Source organism: Poecilia latipinna, unplaced genomic scaffold (genome assembly GCF_001443285.1).
Source record: "Poecilia latipinna isolate Pla-1442-1.1 unplaced genomic scaffold, P_latipinna-1.0 Scaffold1557, whole genome shotgun sequence".
In the NCBI taxonomy this organism is placed as follows: Eukaryota; Metazoa; Chordata; class Actinopteri; order Cyprinodontiformes; family Poeciliidae; genus Poecilia; species Poecilia latipinna.
In genome coordinates, this window is record NW_015114173.1 from 77,277 (window position 1) to 103,148 (window position 25,872).

General features: G+C 40.3%; 2 long non-coding RNA genes across 2 annotated transcripts in view; one reads left to right on the forward strand and one right to left on the reverse strand.

Moving 5' to 3' along the window:
* Nucleotides 1-4,579: 4,579 nt before the first annotated feature.
* On the reverse strand, nt 4,580-7,196 carry LOC106963612 (uncharacterized). The gene is made up of 3 exons (XR_001428220.1): nt 7,106-7,196; nt 6,517-6,575; nt 4,580-5,087 (listed from the first exon to the last, which is right to left on the reverse strand). It is a non-coding gene; the product is annotated as an uncharacterized LOC106963612 (long non-coding RNA).
* Nucleotides 7,197-7,938: 742 nt separating this feature from the next.
* Nucleotides 7,939-25,872, forward strand: part of LOC106963619 (uncharacterized) — a 28,978-nt gene continuing 11,044 nt past the window's right edge. The window contains exon 1 of the long non-coding RNA XR_001428222.1: nt 7,939-8,058. This is a non-coding gene — a long non-coding RNA (uncharacterized LOC106963619). The remainder of the gene's footprint in view (nt 8,059-25,872) is intronic.

The window sequence follows — 25,872 nt, forward strand, 5'->3', positions numbered from 1 at the left end:
CCCCCCGCACCCCTCCTGAGGGCAGAGAAGCATCCAAATGGGTCAATTTGAGAGGTATTATTTCGCCTTCCCACTCCATCTCTCAAGAAAGGGAAAACAAGTGGAAGCTCATCTGCATAAAGTGTTTATCAAGACGGATTTGACCACTTCGGAGTGGACGCGTTCAAAAAATAAATAAATAAATAAAAACATGCGTCATTCAGCTTCTTATAAATGATCTTAGGAAGTAAAAGGGGGAACCACGTGTTTCTATAAAAGGGTGTGTTGTCATAATTCAGGAGAGAATCGAGTGTTTGAGTTCTAGCTCAAAAAAAAAAAAAGACATCAACGCACCAACATTTATTTATGGTAAACGATAGTTAAGTAAAGTATGAATGCACAGTGATTTGGAGCCATGATACCAAACAAAGAAAATCAGACTCTTCAAGCCACATTCAAATTACATAACAACCTAGTCATGACCTGAAACAACTAGATTAACGTCCTAAGGACTTGAAACGGCCTGATATGAAACACAGGCCTGCACCGTCTGAGTGGAGTAAAAGCAAAGCTTTGATTATTTCCTGCATTGTTGAGGAAACCTTGAGTCGCCCGTGGCAACCACTGAGGGGTGCCGAAACGCTTGAGCCGAGCTCCCGCCTCACAGGGCCCCGCTCCCTCACCTCTTACCCACACCACTCCTACAGACTAGCGGCAGCAGCAATTACCAAGCACTTGGTGGAACTGCGCATCTGCTGTGCTCATCATATGATCCACTTCTCAATCCAACGCTCTTAAAGAGACAGAGGCCCTATTTTATGCCATCAGACTACAGAGTCAAATTTCTTTTAGGTCATATTTGATATAGATGGCGTTTTTATAACAACTGTAGATAAGATTGTTACTTGATTGTATAAAACGACACTGAGGCAGAAAAAATTATAATCTTTGTACAGGTATTAAACACACTTTTCTTTAAGCTTATATTTTTTATTATTTGTCTGGTAATGTGTAATGTTTTCATTAGTTGTAAACAGAAAATGATCTTTAACAGAAGTGAAGGGTTTAAATCAATCAATCTGTCTCTGGAATGAAGCTAATTACAAACATCTGTGCTCCTTTTCATCCAAACACACCTGCAGAATGGATGAAGAGAGAAGTCAGTGTCAGAATACATCAAGCACCATTAGGTTCATTACTCTACTGGTCTGCATACAAACCCAGGAGAAGCAGTGCGATGTGCAGTGACAATAAAACCAAAGTACAAATTAAAATTTGTATCGTCTGCATCACCTATCAGTTTTGACCCCTTCGGATTGCAGCATTTTATTTGAAGCAAAGAAAAAGGCATGTAGGAGAATATTTGATCAGATTTGTGCATAAAAGTCACCAAGTGGTTCGTCTTTTCTGAGTGAAAGTTGCCTCTCTTTCTGTACGATAAAGTGGATAAAGTTTCCTTAACACAACCATGACTAAGAGTTTCATTCACTTCTGAACAGAAGTGAATCCTGGTGTTCAGCAGCAGCAGAATGAGCTGTACGCAGGTGAAATGGAGCACCGTTCACGCCGAGTTCTCTACATAAAATTTTTTAAAACTCCTGAACTTATTTAAGCACGTTCACTGGCAACAGCGCTTACAGCCGAGCCTGCACAGTTCCAACGTTTTATTGGTTCCAGTATAATCCCAGAAACATTAACCATGGCACATTGCAGATGGTTATTTGTGACCCGTTTTGTCCTGTAAGGCGGGACGCATCTCCTCGTGGAGGAACATGGACGAATGTAATATGAATCAATACTTACCTCCAAAATGGCAGTTTTCACATTGGCAAATAACTGAATATTGAAGTCAGTTGATTAAGAAGTACTGCAAGTATGGTTTAGGCTCATAAACCTTTAAAACTAGAGGGTAGTTTCTGTGGGGTTTTGTTTTTTGTAAAGCTGAAGCTTCTTTCCGAGGATTTCACGGTTACTTTTCCTTCCACTTATTCTGGTTCGTGTTTCAAAACGCAGAGCCCAAGTTGAGCGGAGTTGTATTTAAAGGGGAAGAAGAGAGGGGGAAAAAAATATTCGCGCAGGGTTTGAAATAAATTACCTTGTAGCCATTCAGGGTTAGGCTAACATATTAGAATTTCCCATCTGCTCGCTCTAAATCATCCGTGAGTCCGCTCAGCGCAAAGGGCAGGCTGCTCATCTCTCAAGCCACTGGACAGATTGCATTACTGAGCAATATACCTTTATTTCCCCCCATTTAATCCGCAGCACAGGGGAGAGCTGTGCAGCGCTGGGGGTAATAAGACATAAAGTCATGTATGTGCACAATTTAACTTTGGGGGGGAAAAAACACACACACAGAGGTACCGTTTAAGGTTATGCCCATTTTGTACGAGAAGATTAATCACACAGGCTGTCATTTTAATCAGAAGATCGCACTTTTTTTGTTGTTTACCCGCTGCCTTGTGATACAGAGACGGTGTCAAAACACGGTGCGCGCAACAATAACCGCTCAGGCACTCTTTCGAGCAACGGCCGCCTCGCCTGTCGTACCCGGTTCATCGGTAAACAACCTTGATACTCGTCGCTGTTGTGACCATTGATTTTTCTGTTACACTTGTGGTTGAAAATTGCACTTTAAGTTACCCCGAGTGTTAAATTAATAATGAAACCGCTGGAGTGCCCTCTCCTGACTTTCAATTAACACCATCAGGATTAAGATGGAGAGATGGGAGAGAGAGGAGGGCGACGGAGGAGAAGGAGAGACGGTTCAAGAGCTTTTCTCAAGGTCTAGATGTCTGATTGTTCAGGTGCCCTTTCAGCATGTCTTTTTTGATGTTGCTTCATTTAAAGTAAGACGGTTTTGAAATGTTCAGTCTTGCTTCGGTTTAAGTTTGAACAGTCTCTTCTGGAAACGTCGGGCTGCTACATCACCCATCTATCCTGCATCACTTTGTTTTCTCCGCATCGGCATATCGAGTCTCTGGCTGGTTCTTCTTTCGTGTAAACCCAGCCTTAGTGTGACGGGGATTAAAGATTCATTTAATTCCTAACAACATAGTTTCTATACCATAGCATGCATCTGTCACCTCAAGTGAACTTGGTTTATTTTTTTAAAGTAAAATCAGGAATTCCCCTGTTTCCTCTTCTAAGGTCATCAAGTCAGACACGTGCCTGCAGGAAAGCGGAGCCAACTAGAAGAGATTGCACGTATAAATACAACTTCAGAGTTAGAAGACTGGTAGTTGGCTGCTGGCCCCGTTTGGGACACACACACACACACACACACACACACATCCCTGCCACTTCACTCTGACCTTTCTTCCCGGTTGTGTAAAAGGGAAGCACCTGGATGAGAGAACTCTATTTAAGGAAGGTGGGAATATTCAGGAGCCTATTGAGTCAGTGTGCTGGAAAAGGGGTTTCATGTCTGTATCTGCTGAGAACTTTACTTTGCGTCTCTCAAATTTGTATTGTTTGAACAGAATCAGTGAGTATCAGAGGTGTAATGGTTGAACATTTAAGTTTTCAATCAGTTCACTTTCTACTCTGGACAAGAACGCAATAGCACTTTGTTTTCAGCACCAAACAGACGTGATTTTTACAAGCGTATCAATACAGTCTTGAGGGATAAGCGTTTGCTCTAACTTTACATAAAAAATAATAAAATAATAGCGGTCTTATTTCTTAAACTGCTAAAATTGATCAGATTAGTCATTTTCTGGCTTCCAGTCCAGCGATGACAGGAGCGTGAGCCCCACGCCGACTACAGGGAAGCATTATGTCATTTATTCAGGTGCTTCCTTTATTTCCTTTATTTTGAAGGTTTACCTGAACGTCATGGTGTTTTCAGGAAGTGCTGTTTTGTTGTGACTGACTGAGATCGTGCAGCTGTCAAGCTTAGACAAGGCAGTTCAGCGAGGTTTCCCAAAGATACACGCAAACACACACACAGGTGTCGGGACAGCTCAGTCTGTACTCAGACCTCTGTCCATGTCTAATGCCTTCCTCTTCCTCATGTGGCGCGCACACACACGGACACACACACACACACACACACACACACACACACACACACACAAACTGTACACCGCGTATGATGGGAGTGCATGTTGTTCTCTTGATGTACTCTGCAGACCAGCGTGCTCAGATCATCCCAGCTAATAACTTCCTCTTTCCTGTTTCCAATTCTGTTACTTCCTGCAGATGGAGCCACATGACCTCAGACTTAGAAAAACCTGACTGAGATGTTACACGGACAAAAACGCATCGATTGCACCAGAATGTAGTGTTTCTCTCTGTTAATTTCCTTCAAATGTGTCTTTGGAAACAATTATTAAAAAGATCTTAATGGATCCTAAAATTACTATTACTTATTGTATTGCAAAATATCAGTCGTTTTCATTTTACTCATCTAAAGCTACGGATTTGACGTTTTTATGACAGTAAACTGTACATGTTGGGTCTCCAGAAACAAATTAAAAAGTTAAGGTTTTTTTTTTTTCAGGTGACAGTGCCAGAATATCTGATTAGCTTTCTAAACAGAGTTAAGCTGCATTGCAGCTGAAGAGGCTAAGCTACAGTTATTTTAATTCACATACATGGATTTAAATTTGAAGAGGGATTTATTTCTTATTTCTTCATTATTATTTCTCCAACATGTGTCCTAGTGTTACAAACGCTATGTGCTTAAACACTAAGAAGCTTAAATTTTTACCAGGCAGATGTCACAACACCATGAATATGCATCGCTTGCTTGTTGATGATCAGCTGTTCTGATGCTTAGTGCTGACAAAGACTTAGAGAGAGCGAGGTTTCCACAGGATGTTTACAGCATCTGTGTTTCCCTCGACCGCCGCCGCTACGTCACTCGTTACCCGAGCTCCTCGTTTAGCCTCCTCGACTCAGCCATCCTGTGTTTTGCATCCAGTCGTCCCTCTGATTTCTTCCTCTTCCACCCGCCCGCATGTTGCCCGTTCTTGCAATTCCTGCCAAGATTACTTTCTTCAGCTTGTTAGCCGTGTGGGGTGGCGTGAGTGGCTCAAGTTAGCTTCCTGTTTCACACATCGGCGGCGTTTGGCACTCGTCGACGTAAAACCCTGCCGCTGGTTAGCCTGGGCATTCAAAGCAGGATGCAGATGTCAGAGGTTAACTGACAATTTCATTGTCTTTTGGAGACTAAATAACCCAGTCGGTGTGTTAACATTGGCTAAGCGCCAAAAAGGGGTTGATTTCCTCTGGGTTAAAAAAACAAAACAAACATATATATATATATTACACATTAGCAACTTGTAGAGCAGATGGAAAATATTATAAAACAAAAGTAAAAATAGGCTTCCTGAAATTTGCAGTGACTATGTCTGTAAAAATTAGCATATTAACAGCCACGAGCCTCACCAAAGTTGGAGGCAGGTTGTGGGAAACGGTTCTCCACCCGACTGCTCTCTCACATTATTCACTAATGAGTGAGTGACATCTGCTGGGGGCTTGTGTGACAAAGCAGAGTCACCCAGTCTGACACAGTCTATCCATCTATCAGTTTATCCCTCCCTCTCTCAATTCTCTACCTGAACATATTAATATGAAACATCATACAATATCTATTCTGGAAGAAATTCAAACACCTCCATGTATTGGAAGACAAAAAAAAAAAAAGTCCTATTATTCAAGGTTTTGAAGAAATGGCTCGGGTGAGGTGAAAGCTGTTCTACATATTACTGACACCTGGCTGGAGACATCTTTCTCACCCATTTCGCTCATAAAGTCCCCATGCTCCTGCTTGCATCAGCACACAACCTCATAACAATTTGTGAACAGTGGATTATGAGCTTCTTTCGCACAGTAATACTCCCACTGGTATCCTGACACTTGATATCTCCACTTTCACCTATTTCCTCAACAGCTAATGGGCGAATTGTCTCCTCCTGGCAGAAAGGATTTGAAAATTTGCAGTGAAATGTTGCAAATTTTTCCAGGGATACTTTGGACGTTTCAAGGAGCGGATGATTAAGGTGGCAAAAAAATGTAATGCGTGTCATTATTGTACAACTTTAGTGGCACATTTACATTCATTAGAAACGGATAGATTCATTGAAATTCTTTCTGATCTAAGACTGTCAAGAACCAGGCTTTTTTTTATATATATTAGAAAAAAGGTCAAAAGACTTTAAGAAATTCCAAGAGGAAAATTCAACCCTGTTCAGCTAAATGTATTATTCTTCTAAAATGTTATGTAACATTTTGCAATTATCCAAACAATTTGCATATCTGAGTCATAAATTAGGTTCCCAAATAACATTTACTTTTTTTTATTTTGCTCTCCTTCATGTTCTGAGGGTAAAATAAGTAATTTACGTTGTGGACTGTGTTAAAGCAATTTACAGCTCATGATTTCAATTAAAAACGCTTTAAAAATCTGTTGCCAAACATCCCGTCCTGCAATTCTAACCATGAGGTTGGACCATTTTCAGTACAAGCATGCATTAGTCAGTGTTTACTGTACAAGGACTGCATTATGACAAGTGAGAAAAATGAAAATACTACCTTTACAAACTCCCTCCAAAAAAGCCTTGTGAGTTATTCCTCAAGGAAGTTTGTAGACACTTTGAGAAAAGAAAAAATTAAGAAATGATAGGTGACTTCAAAATAAGCACGGTACATCTCAGATTCTAAATTGCTTATTTTCCTTCCAAACAAGACTCTTTGGAAAGACTGCAAAGACAACGGATAATTTTTACGCATCATGAAGCATCAAACACATATGAAGCGGGATTAATAGAGCACACAGGACTTCAAATAAGAGGGGTTCTTTATTCCCCAAAAGGATATTTGTTTCTGAGTCGCCAAAATAAAAAGTATAAAGTTCAATATATGGAGCAAAAATAGTCTTGTTACGTGAATGGTCCGTGTAAAACTAGTAAAAAGATCCTAATTAGCAAAGGCTTCAGCAAAATGGCGCGTTAGCAACACTATTAGCACTCAACACAGTATCAACGCAGCTCCATAGCAAAAAAGAAAAAAAAAATAGTTTGTAACAAACAGTGGCACCGCTAAAGGACAAAAAGACAAACATGACGTCAGCATGACCTTCAGCTTCGTACACGGAAAGTAATACAGTTCAGACATTAATTACCAAACATCTGGATTCTTCACTCATGTGGCCATAATATCGTCGTCTCTTTCAAGGTCCCGGCTCAAACATGTCCTTCTCTTCCGTTTTACTAGTAAGAATGCCAGAGATCGTAAACAAAAGTTGTTGTTTTCTTTTATCAACTTCCGGTACTTTTAGAGCTCTCTGTAACAACAGCACCACATGCTGACAAAAACAAGAATTACAGCCACAACGTGAAATAAAAGCAAAACAGGGTTTACAAAAGTATTTACAGCTACCCATTTCTCACCTGGTTACACATACATGTAGGGTAAGCAGAGTTAGCAGAACATTATTGACCTTTTTTTAAAAAAAATGTGGAAATAAACGGTATTGTTTCAGCTCTGTGGAATAGCTAACATAGCTAAGCTAATGGTTCAGCTGAATCCGTTTTTTAAAATGCAAAGCAGCAGGGGAACCTGACATAGAAAATGTGAAGGCTACAAGTGAGGTGATTGGGAGAGCTTGTTTTGCTTTCCCAGTCCACCCCCTTGACATACACGGTGAACACAAATATCATTCATTAACAGTAATGTGCCATCTTAACACTGATGGATGGGGTGCAGAGCTGCCGCCACACGCTCACACACACGCAGTGCTATCACACACACTGAGCCATAAAGCACACAGAGACAATTTAAAGACAGACCTGCTGGGAAGCTGGGACGGCTGACGATCAGTCTCACACACACACACACACACACACACACACACACACACACACACACACACCAGCAGGCGCACACAGTAATACAGAGGCCTGGAGCTCAGGTGTGAGGCTAGTATATTGCAAATGAAGACATTTCCTACAGCTGGCAACCTTTGATGGCTCTATGATTTCTCTGCCTCCTGCTAACACTCCTAACAGGAGAAAACAGATGAGAGTAACACAAACGGAGAGAGAAACGAGGGCCAATGAGGGAAAAAGGTAGCAGGTAAGCCGCATAGTAACTATACTCCCTTTCACTAAAACACTAAAAGCTGGCCCTAAAATGTTTTCCGGCCACCTAGGAGGGATTTGTGCAATGACCAAGGCGTCATGGGGGTCGGGTGGGGTTAACTGGCAAGTGCTTTGGTTAATCTCTCTAGTTTCCTAAAATAATGGCCAAAGTCATTTTGCGCCAAGAGATTTGTTTTCCCTAAATCATCTGTAAATGTAAAAGGGTAGTCCCACTTTGTGATTCACTGATGTAAAGTAGAGATGACCTTTCGTGAGATCAGGGTTGTTTAGAAAAATCTGTTGCATACATTGATGGAGAACACAAAACATGTCATAGTTTTGGACGCAGAAGCAAAATGATGAGGGTTTTGACATTGTGTGTGTATGAAACGTACATTCCTTGTACTCTGATACCATGAAAGGAAACACGGATTCAGTCTCATTGTAAACATAGCTGCTATGTGAGGCTCTCAGTGGTTTGCTAAAGAACATTAGAGAAGAACAAAGGATAGCGACAAAGGAATATGGCGTGCAAGTTTGAGTTAAGGCTCTAGCTTCACTATCACGATACTTCCAAAGTATTCAGAGCTCTTGTACACATGCAAACAATTCAGGGTGAAAAAGACATCCAACCAGCTCCACTTGTCCAAATCAATGGGTGAGAGGGAGTGCACACTCTGCAAAGCTTGCTAGCACAAGACAAACGACCACATATGTACTCAATCACCCCGAAGGGCAATTTAGAGAGGTTTTTGTTGTGTATGTGCGTGGATTGGGCATCAAGACATAAGCGGAAATAAAAACGTACACACCTGCTTTGCACATGCATCGAGTTCTGTGCTTGAAAACAAGACAACCCTGGAACCTTCTTGATGGACAATCCTAATCCATCTCAGCTTTTCCTGACTTTGCTTCTATGAAGTGTAATCACAAATGTGGAAACATAACACATGTAAAACTGCTTTGGAAGGATTTTTTTTTAAGCCCTGTACTGCGTTAGCCTTTCTCAGATTTCCCATTAGAATTTCTCTCATTGTTGATGCTGTGGCCACCTACTGGTGTGATATTGGTATTACAGCATTTCTGACTAAATCCAAAGACTTTTTTTTTTCTTTTCAAACAAAGAAATAATTCAAAAGCACAGATTCTAGCTAAGGTACATGTCAGGGTGAGGTTATAAAACAATGTTACGAGCTTCTCATCTCAGAGAGCTGCTCAAAATCAATTTAAAAGGTGGTGATTACCAAGATTACAGTGTCATATTTTCCTTATTCCTTATGCATACAATTTGAGTATGTGTACCATAGACCTGCTGGGACGGCTGACAAGGTTGAAAATTACAGTTTAATAGTGCTGCACAATATTAGAAGAACTTGCAATTGCAATATTATTGTTGGTTATTGGATTTTCTTGCTGCTCCAGGTACCTGTGTGGGCATCAGTTTTAGACTCGGTGACCAAAAATATTAATGGTCAGCAAACTGTGAGCGCATGGATTCTTGAATTTATATAACCAAAGAGAAACTGCGTCGAAGTATTACTTTATTACTGCAATACTGTACACATACTGTAGATATTGGTTATGACAGAAATTCAATATATTGTACAGTTTTCAATTTTATTCTGTGATAAAATAAAAAGGGTTTAAGAGGGCAAATGGGTACACCAGTATGGCTCTGACACAGTTATTCCAGCCCCCCCCCCCAATTCATTTTCCTCTATTTGAACCCTGGTGTAACATCTCATCACCTGCTGGCTATTCACATGATAATATTAAGAGATGAGAGACAGAGCCCGAAAGAAAGGTGGAGGAAAAAGGCGATTCAAATGATGATATTAGAGCAGAGGAACGGTTGGAGAGGGGCTGCTGTCACCATTATACACCTCAGACACCTCGGTGCGCAGCGGTCGTTTGTGAGAGCGCGTGCACGTGAGCGCGCGCGGCGCCAGCATGCAATATGAGAATTGATGCGGAGGCCTGACCTCCTCTGCCCCCGCTCATTTCCATTCAGCCATTTTAGTTCTTCTTGGAGTCAGCAGAGCCATTGCGGCTCAACCAGGGAGCAGTTTGTCCTCATTAGAACCGCTCCAAATGAACGCAGGGAACAAACGGGTGGCAGGTATAAATTCAGATGGAGCCGTTTCAGGGGAGAAGAAAAGAAAAGTTTTGACAGGGAATAATTATTCACCGTTTGGTGGGTTTAATACGCACGTCATATGCAGAATCTAAGAGGAAAAACAAGGCTGTGATTTACGACGAGAGGGAGAGGATGCCAATAAAGGAATCATGCGACTTTACTCGGTGCCATTTTCACTTTCTGAAGTGCTAAAGGTTTGTCACAAACATCTGTTTATATGTACGGGATCGGTACACACGGTTATACGAGCGCCGCGATGAACATTATCATACGGAGCAAATGTCTTCATATGTATGTCCACGCCGCCGTTATGGTTATGGATTAGGCATATGGTATAAGTGCGGGATCCTGCTCTGTTCACGGCAGAGATGCATCGGCAACATAAAAACAGTCTATGTGAAGCAGTAAATCATTTATTCTGCTAGCTTCTTCATTCCTTTAACACCAAGCACCTATGCAGGACCATATTTTTCCAGGCAGAATAATTCCAAACCGATTTCATTTCACTATCTGTGTGTACCATCTTCTTTCTTCCTTCTTCTTTTCCTCCACCCATCTCCTTTCCACCTTTATCACTTTGGTTTTCTCATCTTTGTTGTTCGATTTGATTTTACTCAATTGTTTTTCGCCCCACCATTGTCCCCTCTGCTTCTCTTCCCCACTCTGCCCCCCCTCCGCGCCTCTTTTTGCTGTCAGTCCCTTTTGTGCCTCCATTTTTTCCGAGCTGTTTCATGTAAAGACAGGTAACAATCAGGCTTTCACTGGAAGCACTCATGTAAGAATGGGGACCGCGTCCTCGATACACCTGTCAAAGGTTATTTTTACAGTTCTGGAGATAAAGATGCGCCCGTGCACTCGCGGTGACAGACTTGGAACGTGGAAGAGGTCAGTGACAAATGGAGACAGATTGATCCAGTCTGGGTCCAGGCTGTGTCACCTGAAACTGTGTGTGAGGTGAAGCAAGCGAGCGTGCGCTCGAGGGTTGTTTTGCAGAGAGCGCGTCTACTGTACAGCTCTGTTGGAGGAAAATAACTCTTGAAAACTGTCTGTTTTGGATAGGGAAATGAAAGTTATGTGGATTAAAGGCTGTGTCGATGCAACGTGGCATACAGAAACATTTGCTGATCAATATATTTTATGTTACTACTAATTCTGGTGTCGTGCTTAAGTATAACAAATGTGGTCCTCAAATTTACTTGTTACTTTTGGGTAATCTTAAACTTGTTTTACTTAAGTCTAAACAGGAAGCAGATGAATGCATTTCTTTAAAAAACAAACAAAAAAAATCAGTAAAATGTTTTTTTCAGACATTATTTTAATATGATCATCTTGGGGAAAAAAAAATTGAAAGTCAGTGGCAACTTCCGTGAGAACTATTACATTACCATTAATATTAAGGTCATGTTAAAACATGTAGCGGTTTTATGACCTCATATGAAAGTGGAGCGGTTTCGACTTGAAAGAAAAAACCTACTTGCGCTGATTAAGGTTCACATTTGGACAAAAAAAAAATAAAAAAAAAAAGAAAGTGGGATACGGCATATGGCCTACATTTCCCTGCTGTGTTGACATAACCTCAGCGCTGGTGGTCGAAAAAATTATTTGCTGAATTAATCAGCAAGTAGTCCGGACTGCTGCGAGTTGGAAATGTTCTAAAAACACGTCTTCACCTTTGTCATCGTGCCGATTTGTAAAGATTTATTCCAAAGAAACCAACGTCTAATTCAATAACTTACGGTGTTAATCATTTCTGGTCATACTAGAGAAACAGCTTTTTGGTAACCGATACATGGACTCTCTTTTCTGTTCCTTTTATACATTTGGTTAAAACAAAAAGAAACAGAAAAGTTCTAATGTTTCCAAGTTCCCCCAAAACAATAAACCGTATGAAAATATTAAATGTTTACATCGGTAGTGGTGTCCCTGTCGTCTACATAATGACTTCCTGCTGTGTCCTGGTTTCACCTCCCTCCAGGCAACACTCTGAAACCCTGTATTGAAATTTATGAAAATGATCCCCTGTAATATTCACCCAATGCCAGCATGTCACATATATTTATATATACAGACCTTATTAAATCAGTTCAAAGTGATCCCATGATTATATTGAATTGAGGAAAAGACCAAGGGAGAGAAATAAAACAGCAGAAGGAGGAGGAGGAAAAAAAAGAAAATCGATGGCATTTGGTAATTGCATATTACAGAGTTATTTTGTGCATTGATATTGATAATACATATGTTTACATTTGCCGTGATTAAAATCAATGCTCCAAAGTGAGTTATGACAGCACGGCCTGATGGGACAGCTTTATGGCTGAGGGGGACTAATGAGGTGGTTGATGGGAAGGAAGGATTGCCTCCATCTATCTCTCCACTGAATACTTCCTGTGAGGGATTGAGAGGCTGATCCACTGAGTGGCTTTTGTAAATGCTTTACAGGACCGTAACCATCATCTCCCAACCCCCTAAAAACAAAACAAAAAAAGATTTAATAAATAAGTAAACCACCAGTGACGTGACACAGTGTCATTGGCTGTGATGAAGCATTTACATTTTTTGGGGCAGAATGACCAGATCCTGGAAACAAACATAATAAAATTCTTTTTTTTAAAATCACAAATATTGTAGCGGTTATAGTGAATCTTATTTTCACACAGGCTTGCTTCAGATTGAATATGCTCAATACATTTTGGAGACAAACTAAGACCGACTACAGTCTCCATGGAAGATTACCAGCCACCCATTTTTACTGTTTTATTGGGGGGTTTTTTCCTGTAATTTTTCCATGGGCCTTAAATTTGCAAAAATGTGGAATTACAATTATAAATTCACTTAATGGAAACATAGTAGTTTAAAAAACAACAACACGTTTTTTTAAATAAGTCTTTCCTCCAAGATAGGGTGGTTTGTCACCCGTAGTGAAAATTGGTATATTTTGCAAAACTGCATCACACGAGTCATGCTAGTTTGCATACAGTTACTTTAGGAACTGGTATCCTTACAATGTGCAGCTGGCTAACTTAGAGGTCTCACGGTACACAGTTCATCAAAGATTGAGTTTTTTCCATTTGAAAAGTGTTGAATCCATAGCTCTCGTATAAAATCACATACAGCAATTTTCCAAAAACGTAGCAGCTCCCAACATCTCTCGTCCCTCCGACGCCTTAACAAGACGCTCGTGTCTCCTCTGACGACTGATGACTAGCTTTAGTATCGTAGTTGAAATGCGACCATGCATACAGTCATTAAATTATGATATTAATGAAATGTCCATTTATTTTATGAATTTAATCATTAGCTTTAGCAGAATATTTTAAAAAAATGTGCACGCATTTGTAACGAAAACACAGCTCATGATTTAAGATGGTCCAGGTTGCAGTGAAGCTTTGTTTTTCTAGATGGTCTTATGTAGTGAGCTGCATTTTTGAAGTACCAAATTTGTATTTAAGCCTTTTTTTTCTCTCTTTTTGGATTTCCACAATGACAAATAGACAGGACCTACAGACAGGGCCAAACATACCTTGTTGTGCTGTTTGCACAGACAGTTCACGTACTTGGGGCTTCAGCAGTTGTGTGCAACATGCACCAAAAGTGATGCAAAACGAGGATCGTTTTCCATTGGTTAAGAGCAGACAAGGAATTAAAGTCAGTATGACTACTGAAATTACGGAGGGGGGGGATTGTCGTATTAGTCTGTGAACATTCACCAAAGAATGTTCACAGAAGAAGAAATACTGGCTTCTGAAAAATTATCAACACCACTATTTAGAGATCAGGTATAATTCTAAAGTATAAGAAAGATGGCATGCCATTCTGTTTTATGGCTAATAAAGTAATAATTGCACTACATCCCAGTCTTTTCTTCTTATTATTCTTTGACTTAATTGTTAACCTACTAAAGGAAAACCACCACCTAAAAACTGTAACACATACAACACACTCAGCAAGTTGAAAGTACAGAAAAGATGAGACTAATATGGGTCTGGATTAAACACTGCTAACATGACCAACATACATCAGACAAGTAGTAATTGCTTAATTTAATTTCCTTTTGGGATAGATAAAATATTTTTGAATTAAATTGACTGAATTGAATTAAATCGGCAAGAACAATGTAATCAGAATTCTTTGGCGTTTTTTGCAGCAAGTCAGAGAAACGCCTTTTAATGCGAGACATGCTCGACTAGATGATAACTTCATCTTTAACCTGGAATCGGGTCAAAATTTCAACGTGTCACACTTTGATTTATGAGCAAATATAGGCTAAAATTAATGACATTTCCATCAGGCTCAGCTGTAATCCTGCCCGGGTGCTAATTAGTAAGCATAAGCATGCCGACACGTTAAACTAAGATTAAACTGCTCATTTAACTCTCAGAGCGCTTCCGACATTTGACGCATTACGTCCCCCGTTTCGGATAAAACCAGGGAAAGTTATATGCTCCACTTGTGATTTCACTTTACTCAAAAAAAAAAAAAAAACTCGGTGGTGATGCTTAACAATCAATAACACTTTTAAAGCGACAGAAAACGCTAATGGACGATTTATAATACATCTATGCCGAGCATATATCCCATACGTTCCTCTAACAAGCTAATGTCATGTTGGCAGGGGAGCGCAGCTCATTTGCTAACACTGTTACTCTGCTTTTTAAACCCTGTAATTTACTCTGGCCGCCGATGTTGGCTCGCCGGGTTTTTTGGCATCGGTTGCTCGTGTTAAGTGTTGGCTTCGCTGCCGTTCTTCTAAATGCGTTAGCGGATGCTTTTTTTTTTTTTTTTTGAAACTAGAACCACTTCAGGGGGGAAACAAAGCAGGGAGTCTTCGGCGCCCAGAAGCATACATTCACAGTTTGTTCAGACAAATGAGATAACGGCTGCAGCAGAGAAACCGCAACTTCTCTGGAAACCACACACAAAAAAAAAAGAAAGAAAGAAAAAGGGGGGATGATAGAAAGCTCTGTTATCCCATGTGCAAAACACTCTGGAAGGTGTTTTCTTTTTTCTTGTAGTTCACTTTGACGTCTCAGTCGGCTGTCGACGCTTTTTTTTTCTTTTTTTTTTGAGTCGTAGTGAGTCTTCTTTGTTTTTGATGCATTTTTCATCTCGCTTGCTGAAACGTGGCTACAACAAACGTCCCTACTTGTCCATTTGGAGATCAATTTTCCTGACGTTGTGGCAAAGTGATGAGCTTTTAGAATGACTGAACTGACTTTGAGATATCACTCCTGACTCTGTGCGAGTGTGAAAATTCCCTTAAAATGCATAAAATAGGTCCAGGGCACAAGGAGGCACTTTTAGGCTGAGTGTCAATCCATTGTTGCATATTAGGGACACAACCTCGTCCATTAAGTCAAATTCATGGAAATTGCTTCCGCTGTGGAGGGAGTGAGCTGAAGGGTGGGGAACTGAAGAATGAGAAAGGGGCAGATTGGGTAAGCGGTAAATGCACAGTAGCATGCAAACCCCTCTTTTCCTCCCCGCCCCACCTCCATCTTCTTTCAGCTGTCCACTTGTCACAGCTCTAACTTTAATTAAAACTTTTTGCAGCGGAGGTGACCCGTCGGTGTCGAGGTGAGCCAAAGGCAGAGAGGGATGATTGAGTGAATATGAAATGAAAGGGAAGGTGAACAAGTAAATGGATAGTTGTACAAATTAAGAATGTATCTGTACATAGTGACTCTCGAAAGTCTAAACATTCCCATTTTAAACTCCAAGATGTACATTACGCAAAAATAGTAAGGAGAATTTAAAGTTTTTCTTTTCTACTTATAATTGAACTAAAAGAATTGTAAAAAGTTAAAAGCATACAATAAGGGTTTTGGTACACACCCTAAGACTAACATTTTATTTGATTCACCTTAAGATTTAATTTCAGCATAAAGTCTTCTTCATCCACCTACCATTATATACAGCTCTGGAAAAAAATTAAGTCGCCACTTGAAGTTATCAGCTAGCTTCTCTGGTTTTACTGTTTGTAGGTATATGTCTGAGTAAAATGAACATTGTTCTTTTATTCTACAAACTACTGACAACAAGTCTCCAAAAAAATCCAATCAAAAATTTAGTATTTACTTGCAGAAAATGAGAAATGGTCAAAAACTAAAAAAAGATGCAGTGCTTTCAGACCTCAAATAATGCAAAGAAAACAAGTTCATATTCATTTAGAAACAACAATACTAATGTTTTAACTCAGGAAGAGTTTAGAAATCAATATTTGGTGGAAAAACCATGAGGTTTATAATGGGGTTCAGTGCAGTGGGCTCTCCATTTTTTTTTCTAGAGCTGCATATTGAATATGGTTAAGCAGAAATAAGGTTCATGGAATCCATCCCACCTCTCAGGTGTGGCATATCAATCAAGATGCCGATTAGACGGCATGTTTAGTGCACAGGTGTACTTTAGAATGGCCCCAATAAAATACCACTCTGAAACATGATGCTTCGCTTTCTTAGGGGGTCTGAACAGCAAAAAAAAATCAACAAAACCAGAAAGACATCGCCAGAAGATGAGTAGTTCTGCAATAGCTGAGTCCGACTCCAAAACTAAATTTGATGGAAACTGTGAGGAGTCAGGATTTCACACAACCTGATAGATATGGAAAACCTTCGCAAGGCATAATGTTGTCAACGCTTCTTTCTACTCCTACTGAACAAGACCCAATGTTAAAACTGGACCCTAAAGTGTTTCAACAGAACATTAGATGAAGGGTGTTCACTTAAACAACCAGCGCACTCCAATTTTTCAGATTCCCTCCCTTCCCTTAACTTGTTTTTCAGGTGAATTGTACAGGATAAGCACCGCGTCACGTCTGGATAACACTCGCCATTATAGAGTAACCCGTCTCACACATCAACCATCCAGTTGTCAGCGGGTGACTTTGTCTGGTGCAATAAGCTTAAAGCTGTTCTAAGTCCCAGGTGTGAAGGTGAGCACTTTGAGCTGGGCAGTCATGTTTGAGACTTTTAGTTTAGAAATAAAGGAAATGGTTGAGCTGCTCTGTTTTGTTGACCGTTTTAGAAAGATATTACCAAATGAGGTGTGCATACAACATATTAATTAATATATATATATATATATATATATATATTCTAATAAAAGCAGTTGGTTCATTTCATACATTTTTGTGTTTAGATGTTTGTATTTAACGATAAAGTGACACTGTGGTATTTTATCATACCGCAAGAATCTTACACCTGTCCATACTTTACTACAAACTATATGTGATTATCTCAGTTTTGCACCTATCAATCTGCAACAAACTCGACAATCAAGTTGAAAATATTAACTCTAGAGTTTGCTGAAGTCATTCCCTCTAAAACTTTAGGTATCGTCTTGTGTTCAACTCAAGAACTTTGTCAAAAATGATTTGCTTAAGACAAATCGTTTCCATTAAAGGATGAGATTTCACACGTTACCAGATCGCGCCTCGTGTGCAAAGATCTGAAACATCCACACGTCAACTACGTGTGCTAAGGCTGAGCTCAAGTAAGCTTTGCAGCCATCTCACAATGGACAGGCGTTTTATTTTTCCCCCATCTACATTCTCAACACATCACAGTTTTTCACGAGAAAATCTTTCTTTACAAGCCCACTAAGGCAGATGGAAGTCTTTTTTTTTTTTTCCTCCTCCCAGTCCACATGCAGACGTTGCTGGTGTGTGTAATGTGTGGCGGTGCTGCAGGCTGGCAGATCATTGCCGTGTGCAGGCCACAGGGACAGTAAAATATAGCCACAATTAGCCCTGGACACAGTTCAATGATGATAGAGAGGCTCTGCGCCCCTTAGACCATGATTAAAAGGCCTGCCCTGCCCATCGCTGATAGAGACAACTGATCTCACATTATTAGTGGCACGATGGCCACCGACCAGCGGCGGCACTTTCACCGTTATCAGTGATGGCTTTTCTCCATTCATCATTCACTGCTAGGAACAATGTCCCATTGCCAACGTTTCTGGACTGTTTTCCATGCTGTTCTCTCTTTGAGGTTTGTGTTGGGCACAAAAATAAAAAATCTCTCTCTTAAAAGGAAATTTCAAAGTATTCTATCAGATTTATCAATGTTGCATTGAAAATGTTGAACCCCTCCACCTATTTTTTCCTATATTTTGCATTTCTGGCTTTTACAGTTTTTACTTTTCTTTTTTTTTTTTTTTACAGCTGTCACACTCATAGATCATCGCCGGGACCTTCTTTATCTTTTACACATCACTAGTGCGACAGTGTTCGGCTGACGCGCCTCATTTATTTCCAGCATTTCTTTCTTTCTCTCTCTCTTTCTTCTGTCTTCCACCTGCACCTGTGATCCTGCTCCTTTATTCACTGTTGTTCACATCAACCGGGTTTCTCCACTGCCTCGGCAGAGGTCAGACACTTTTGGTTTCGGCGCGCAACGAATCAAACTTTGTGGATAAAGCAAATATCAGTGAGTAAATATAGATTTGCTGGGGCATAAAGGATGAATAGTCATAGAAATATATCAAGGCTTTATGCTGGTTTGTAAGGAATTGCAGTGAACATGGAGGGTTGGGGGGGGCGGGTACCTCCAAAAGTGTGTGTGAGGAAACTCACTGCTTCAAAGAAGAAGAAAAAAGAAAAACAGGAAAAATTGATAGATGGAGGGCAGGTAATGAAATGGAGACATCAAGGGGCATGAAAAGGAGAGGATGGAGGGAGTGTGGAAACAACCTAGAAAAAGAGAAAGAAAGAGAGAGAGCGAGCGAGTGAGGGAGGAATAAGAAGAATAGCCTTTTGCCTGTGTTCCATCAAGGGAGAAATTACACATTTACTAAGGTTTTTTCTGAAGACGACGGCCCTCATAGATCAAACCACTTGGATGTACCGGCCAATTTTCAACATGAAATATAGACACCAGAAATCTATTACACCTATGTTCCCCCCCCCACCCCACCACCGTTATCCGCAGCTCTCTGTCGCTCTCCTCGCGCAGAGGTTGATGCATCTACATCCCTGTCCGCTCTGCTCTTCCCGTGACTCTCCTTCTCCTCTGCAGAGGCCATGGATCTCCCACTATCTCTCCCTGACATGTACATTATGTTATCCAGGCGGCACATCTGCTTGACAAATGGGAAAGTCGATCATATTCAATAATTATCTGACCTTTTCTCTTGGTTGTATTTGTGTGGCTTCCTGCGGCGCGGCAACTAAAAGTGGACTGTTGCAACTAAACAGCAGCAGTAACAGACGTTTTCTACAGACTTAAATGGTGTTTTCCCAACGTGTTTTTCAACTGTGACTGTAAAATGTAATATTTCAACCCTCTGAAGGAAAATAAACAGCTTTTGTGCGTTTACTTCTGAAGGTAATGAACTATCTTAAATTATTTTAGTGTATTTTAGTAATTTACACTCCCAAAATATCGAGGAAAAACATACATTTTCTCTGAAAAACAATTGAGAATTATATTTTAATTGTCTGATTATTTTTACATCTTTTGCACCATTTTTTTTTTTTACATCTTTGAGATACCTGCACAAAATTAAAATCAAATGCATCAAAATCTGATGCACTCTACCATCAAACTGGACATAGTCAATGACTGTTCTGCGTTTTTTAGGGTGCATTCACATCAGCCATGTTTGGTCCACTTTCATTTGTTTGCCTAGAAAGTTCAATTCAATGCAAAGGTGTGAATGTGGGAAAGAGTCCTAAACAAAGGCCTAAAAACTCAGGTCTCAGTGAATGCCAAGCGCACCTGAGACCCCTTCAAAATCAGGAAGTAAACTAAAGTGCAGGGCATTCTGGGTAAATAAAACCAAAACATATGCTCAAGTCTAACACTAGCCGGAGAAATGGCTTGTAATCTTTTGCCAAACGTATAAAATCTGACGCTCCTCCATGTTTGTTTTCATTTAGTGAAGACGGAAGTCGCGCTCACGTATTCTTCGGAGATTTTCGTGTCGTTTCCTTCAGTGGTTCTTGGCGAGGGAGTAAACAGATTTATCAAAGAGTTTGCAGTGTGAAAAACACCAGCTGAAAATGTAACAACTGTTAAAGTTTTGGTCCGGCAAACCCGGGTACGAAAACCCCCTTAGACATGTCTCTGCTCCAACACGCCTAATTTAAAGTGTTGCATTTTCTCAAACATGGGTACAATGGACACTGTTTCACACAGAGAAAATGTGGCAACGACAAAGCTAAACCCAAAAAAAAGCAGAGACATTGTAATGACCAATTACAGGTTCAAATGCAGAAAACAAGGAAGAATCAGTTAATTGAGAACAACACCAGTTGTACCTAAGTAACCAGGTTATAAAGCTTTGATTCGACGATCTTGCATATGAAATCTGCACCTGACAATGGCAAAAATCCCCAAATAAATGCTGTCATTTTCATTGATGGTCTTTTAAAAGCTGCGTTGCTGTATTGTTTCGCTTCCACGTCGACACTTTCTGGAAGCCTTCCCTCTCGCTGGGTTTGTAATTCTTGTGCTTCTGGAACTTTCTACTGCCGGGCAAAAGTTCAGAAACAATTTCCCTTCCCCGTAGCAGAACCTCTGCAGCGGCGTTGTTGACATCTCAACAGATCACCACAACTTTGACACATTAATACATATTTTCAAATGAATCTCCCTCCTCCCGCGTTGCACAAATCTTCCCACTGATGGATGTTGTTATAAAGAAGAATGGAGGGAGGATCTTCATGTAAAATTCACTTAGCTGCCATATTTTCTCCTCCGGGACAAGATTAATTGCGTTATAACATGTTTCGGGTTGGGGCGGAGGCATAGGGAAAGTGGGGAGCGTCTACAGATCCAATACAAAAAAAAAGCCCCTCTCCTCCTCTCCTGACTCCCTCTCCTCTCCCCACCGCTCTGCACCAACCATCTCTTAATACATCCTGAGAAATTGAGGTTAAGAGGGGATATCCGGGGGGTTATCTGGCATCGCGGCACTCGCGCGGGGAGATTGATGGTCTTAAGAGGCCGGGGTGCTCTGGTCATATTCATATGGTAATTCCTCCGCATTGTCCCTGCGGAAACCATGGCTTTCTTTAATCTGTGAGGGAGGCCTCAGCTCAGTCTCCTCTGTTGAAACGAAGCTCAGCGTCACTTTATCATCTCCACAGATGCTGCGATGACGATGGGTGCTGGGTGACGTCTGGGTGGATGTATCAATGGAGACCGTTGTGTGTGTGTGTGTGTGTAAATTAAAAAAAAAAAAACAAGAAGGGGTGATGAAATGCTGATTAAATAACAGTGTGGACACACGGCATTATGAAAGTAATAATAACTTTACACCGCTGTCACCCCCCAAAAAATGTAATATAAACATTACTTTCCCCTCTCATTTATTTGTGACCGATTCATTCAATTCTGACAATTTCGGAATTGCGAGAACGCGATCCTCTTCGATAAAGGCATTTCTGGTGTTACAGTTGTAAATCCATCCATTCAAACATATGGGATTGTAGGAATATATTACAGCTTTTATATGTTATCTGGCATCGATCTGTTTCTTTTCAACATGGCTTATTTGTTGGCAGATTAGAAAAGGAAAGTAGTTTATTGCGCTATTGCATACGTTTTGGTTCGCGTTATCAGACAAGGCAAACCACAGATGTTTCTCATTGTCTAACACCTGAGAGCAACAAAAAAAACTAGATAAACAGAGCTGCTGTTTAGGCAGCATATTTATGTCTTGGTTAAAAAAATACAAATAAAGATAATGTGCCATAAACTAGTCCTTGCTCGATCTATACCCTCACACAATAAATCTATAGACATGGATAAAGACCTACCATAATAAATGAGTTGTCTATAAACTTGGTGGATCTATATATCCAGTACATGGCTGATCAATGGCACTGAATCTGAGCTCAGCAGACGGGCATCAGCGTCTCTACCACTAGTCAGCTCTAAGGGCCCAGAATACCAAAGAGGAAAACAGGGAGACACTTTAAAAACTGATGTCTTTAGTGGATTTTCTCTCATTTGCATATCAGTTTATTAATTTGATCTACTATGATTTGTTTTTAAACGAGTGGTTTAAAATCATGATAGGATGATGCAAAGTTGAACACTTCTCAATGCTTTTGAAATTAGCACAATATTAAGGGAAATCTATAAATAATATATTGATTGATTAAAAACAAGACGGGGCCGTGAGTAATCCCTTACAGGATCAGCCTTTTTGCAGATGATATTGTGTTTGTTTTTTGTGTGATTAAACCCTCAGGTAATATACCTACTTTGAAGTAAATTCAATTACATCGGTCTAGTTCATCAAGACTATACTGTACAACTATGGAGAAAAATGGGAGTACGTCAATCCTTACAAAGTCACAAACACCTTGGACTAAACACGTCTCTGCTTAATTTATGCAGTCACTCAGTCAGTCTACACACATGCAAGATCTTCCATTGTAAGCAGTTTATCTATAAACCCACTACATGGTTGATTTCTAGCAGTGAACTTAAGTTTGGGTAACAGAGAACACATCTCTATCCCCTTGATAAACATATCAATTCATTAATTTGATTCTCTTAACATGTGGAGGTTGTCATAGATACAAGAACGACCTTCCTTTGAGGAGACGGCTGCTGCCTGCCTCTGAGCTGAGAGGGATGCAACGCTTCTGATGATCCTAATCAAACACAAAACTTATCTTAAAGCACTTTGTTTTATTTCAGTAGATTTGAGAGCAACATTATTAGGGCCAATTTGAATATAATCTAGCAATACAAGTGTTAATATTAGAATGATATCAACATTTTTGCAGATGACAACTTTTTTTTTTTTGATAAAACCACTGTGAGAGGACTTAATTAATCAACGTCTTTTCCAAGATGACATTTTAAAAAATCTATGTAGAAAAAAAGAGAGTACATAAGAGAAATCTTTGCTAAGACCCAAACCACAACTTTGATTAAGTTAGCCTTCAGTGATTTTCTCTCTGCTCTTCCAATCAGTCTTTTCGCAGACCAATCATTGACTTCCTGTACTCTGCTGCCGGTGCACACCACCGTCACCCTTCTCTTCTTAATCGATGCACACATTAATCATGCAAAATATCTATGTGACAAACCGATTATTAATCTGCATCATCAAGTCAAACCCAGTGATAATGAATTTAGCTGGAATGCTGCGGACCAGTCGTTCATTAACTGCGGAAAGCTTGGGTAGTGACTGCCCAATGTCACCAGGATACTGTACTCCCATTGACGAATTGACGACAGCGAGAGCACGCAGAATCAAACACACAGCCGCCTGTACATGACATGTTAGCATAATAGAAAAAAAAGAAAAAGCTACCAAAGTTAGAAATAAATATGAAGCAGCGGACATGTATTGCTTTCTGTTTTTGTTGTTAAACTGTTTCTTTTTTTCCCACCCCCTAACACTCTTCTAATGTCTCCTGTTGTCGTCCTTTTCTCTTTCATTTCTTCGTATTGATGTGTTCACACCTCTCTCCGATAATCAACAGGAGAGCGGATCGGGTGTGAGATCACAGCAGGATGATGGATTTGGAAATCATTTACTGGGCCTGGCCCACTTCTCCAAACCGCAGGAACATATTTTCAGGATGATAGCTTGATGAAATGATGAGCTCTGTGTTTTTACAACTTGAGCCCACTGCGTCTGTAAGAGCCGGAGAAACTTTTGAATTTTGCTTTATTGCAAGATAAAAATTCATGGCATTAGTGCCGACACGCATCCTTTCCCTGTGATCCAAGTTAATTCGAATGGATGAGATACTTTTACTGGTTTACAATAATTTTGAACTATAATTTCAACCTCCTGATCCTGCTAAACCTTTTCCAAACTGGAGAAAATCTGTTGATTAAAAAAAAAATTGTTAAAAAAAATCTGACAATAAGATTTCAAACAGCTTATTTTTCATAGTTTCACATGACATAAAACTACTTAAAGCATTCCATGAAGCTTGTTTTAAATATAGTGCGGCAGGCATAAACAACTGTAAGCCAGTATATTGGTGTCTTAGAAAACTTTTTCCATCATAAAATTAAATTATAAGTTCTTTTTAATATTACCTACTTGGAAGTTGACATGAAAAACATTTTTAATATAACACCTCAACATGAGTACCACTGCAAAATGATTGACCACACTGGTGGACTGTTGTCGCGGATTTGCCTCAAACTGCTTCTGGTCTTATTACAGAGTAGGTGGATGTTGACACATATTCCACACGTATCAAGGATATATTTGGCTGCATAGCAACATCTAGTGATTAGAGTCAAAACTGCACCAGTGTGATGAGGGAAGAACATCGATTGTCCAGAAACATCTATTGTTTATCTGCCTGACGGCAAACACTCCAATAACTTAATATTTTTATGTAATTTTAAAATAAATCATGCCTGCAGTGACTTATTTGGTTAGATTAGATTGGGTGTAAAACCTTGGGATTCGCTTTAGATTGTTTGAAACCAAGATGTTACTTTCAGCTCTCAAGCATTAAATGCGTAGTACTTTTCCTGAAGTTTCTCGATTCCTTACTGCTAAAGTAGGGATAAATCCCACCATGCAGAGTCTTAAAGCTCTGAGCGGGGGGTAAGTGTTCAGTACTTCTGCCCTCCATGTTGTATGATGCCAGCGTCCCTCTCCTCACTTCACATTTGCATACAAATGAACATCTAAATGGGCTCAATGACATAATTGACTTGCAATTAGAAATTTTCTTGAGCTGGTCACTTTGCACTGGCCAGAACAAGCACGCAAAATGCAGAAGGACACACACGTACTCACACACACACACGGCAGAGAAATATGGCTGCTATTTTGCATATTAATGAGAATCATTAGCTGTCGCTTGGCAATGGCTGACAAGGGGACTTATTTATGCCCTGGCCCTCAATGGCTGACTTGGGGAAAGTGTCCACTTCAGCGACCAGCGTTAATTGTTTCTGAGCATGTTGTCCGGCCGATCATCATCATCATCATGGGAAATTAGGCCTGCTTCAAAAAGACGACTTGGCTGACGTTGAGCGTGGCCTATTATGATAACTCTGTGTAAGCTTTTAACTTCTGGTGCTTTACAAGAGCCAAGCTTTTAACTTGGGCCCATTAAAGACCTCGTATCTCGCTGTTTCACATTGATTAACAACGACTCAAATTGCAAAATATAGAAGGGAAGACAAGCCAGAATTGCTTGCCATTATGCTAATATTCTGAAAAATTGAATGTGTTTCTTTTCTTTTTTAATTATCAATTTTTACAAATCTCGAGTTTATCTTCCCAAATGAAGCCAAGTGAAATAAAACGTGTGGAAAACACCCTTTAAAGGTTGCGATCGACGTTTTTAGAGGGTAAATTATGTTGCGCGTCTCGTTTGGCTGTTGCTCCGGCGTGTAGGCTCGCAGACGTCTTCAGTGAAAAAAGCTTCTGTCCCTCTCAGCTGGAGTATCAGGCTCTGCAGCACCTCAGAGATGAGGAGTGTGACAACAAAGAGGTGGAGGACAAGGAGGGTTTAGTATACACACACGCGGGCGCACACACACACACACAAACGACAGGCACACAATCGGTGTGCGGTAGTTATGGTCTCGACAGCTTTAGCACATATTGTAAACAGAGGGGTGGTGACCGCCTCCCTGTGCTTGTTAACATCATCTCCGTCATTCGGCAGACGTGGCACTGTCAGCACCTCACTGTGCCCCGACATAATCAACATTAACCATGACACGC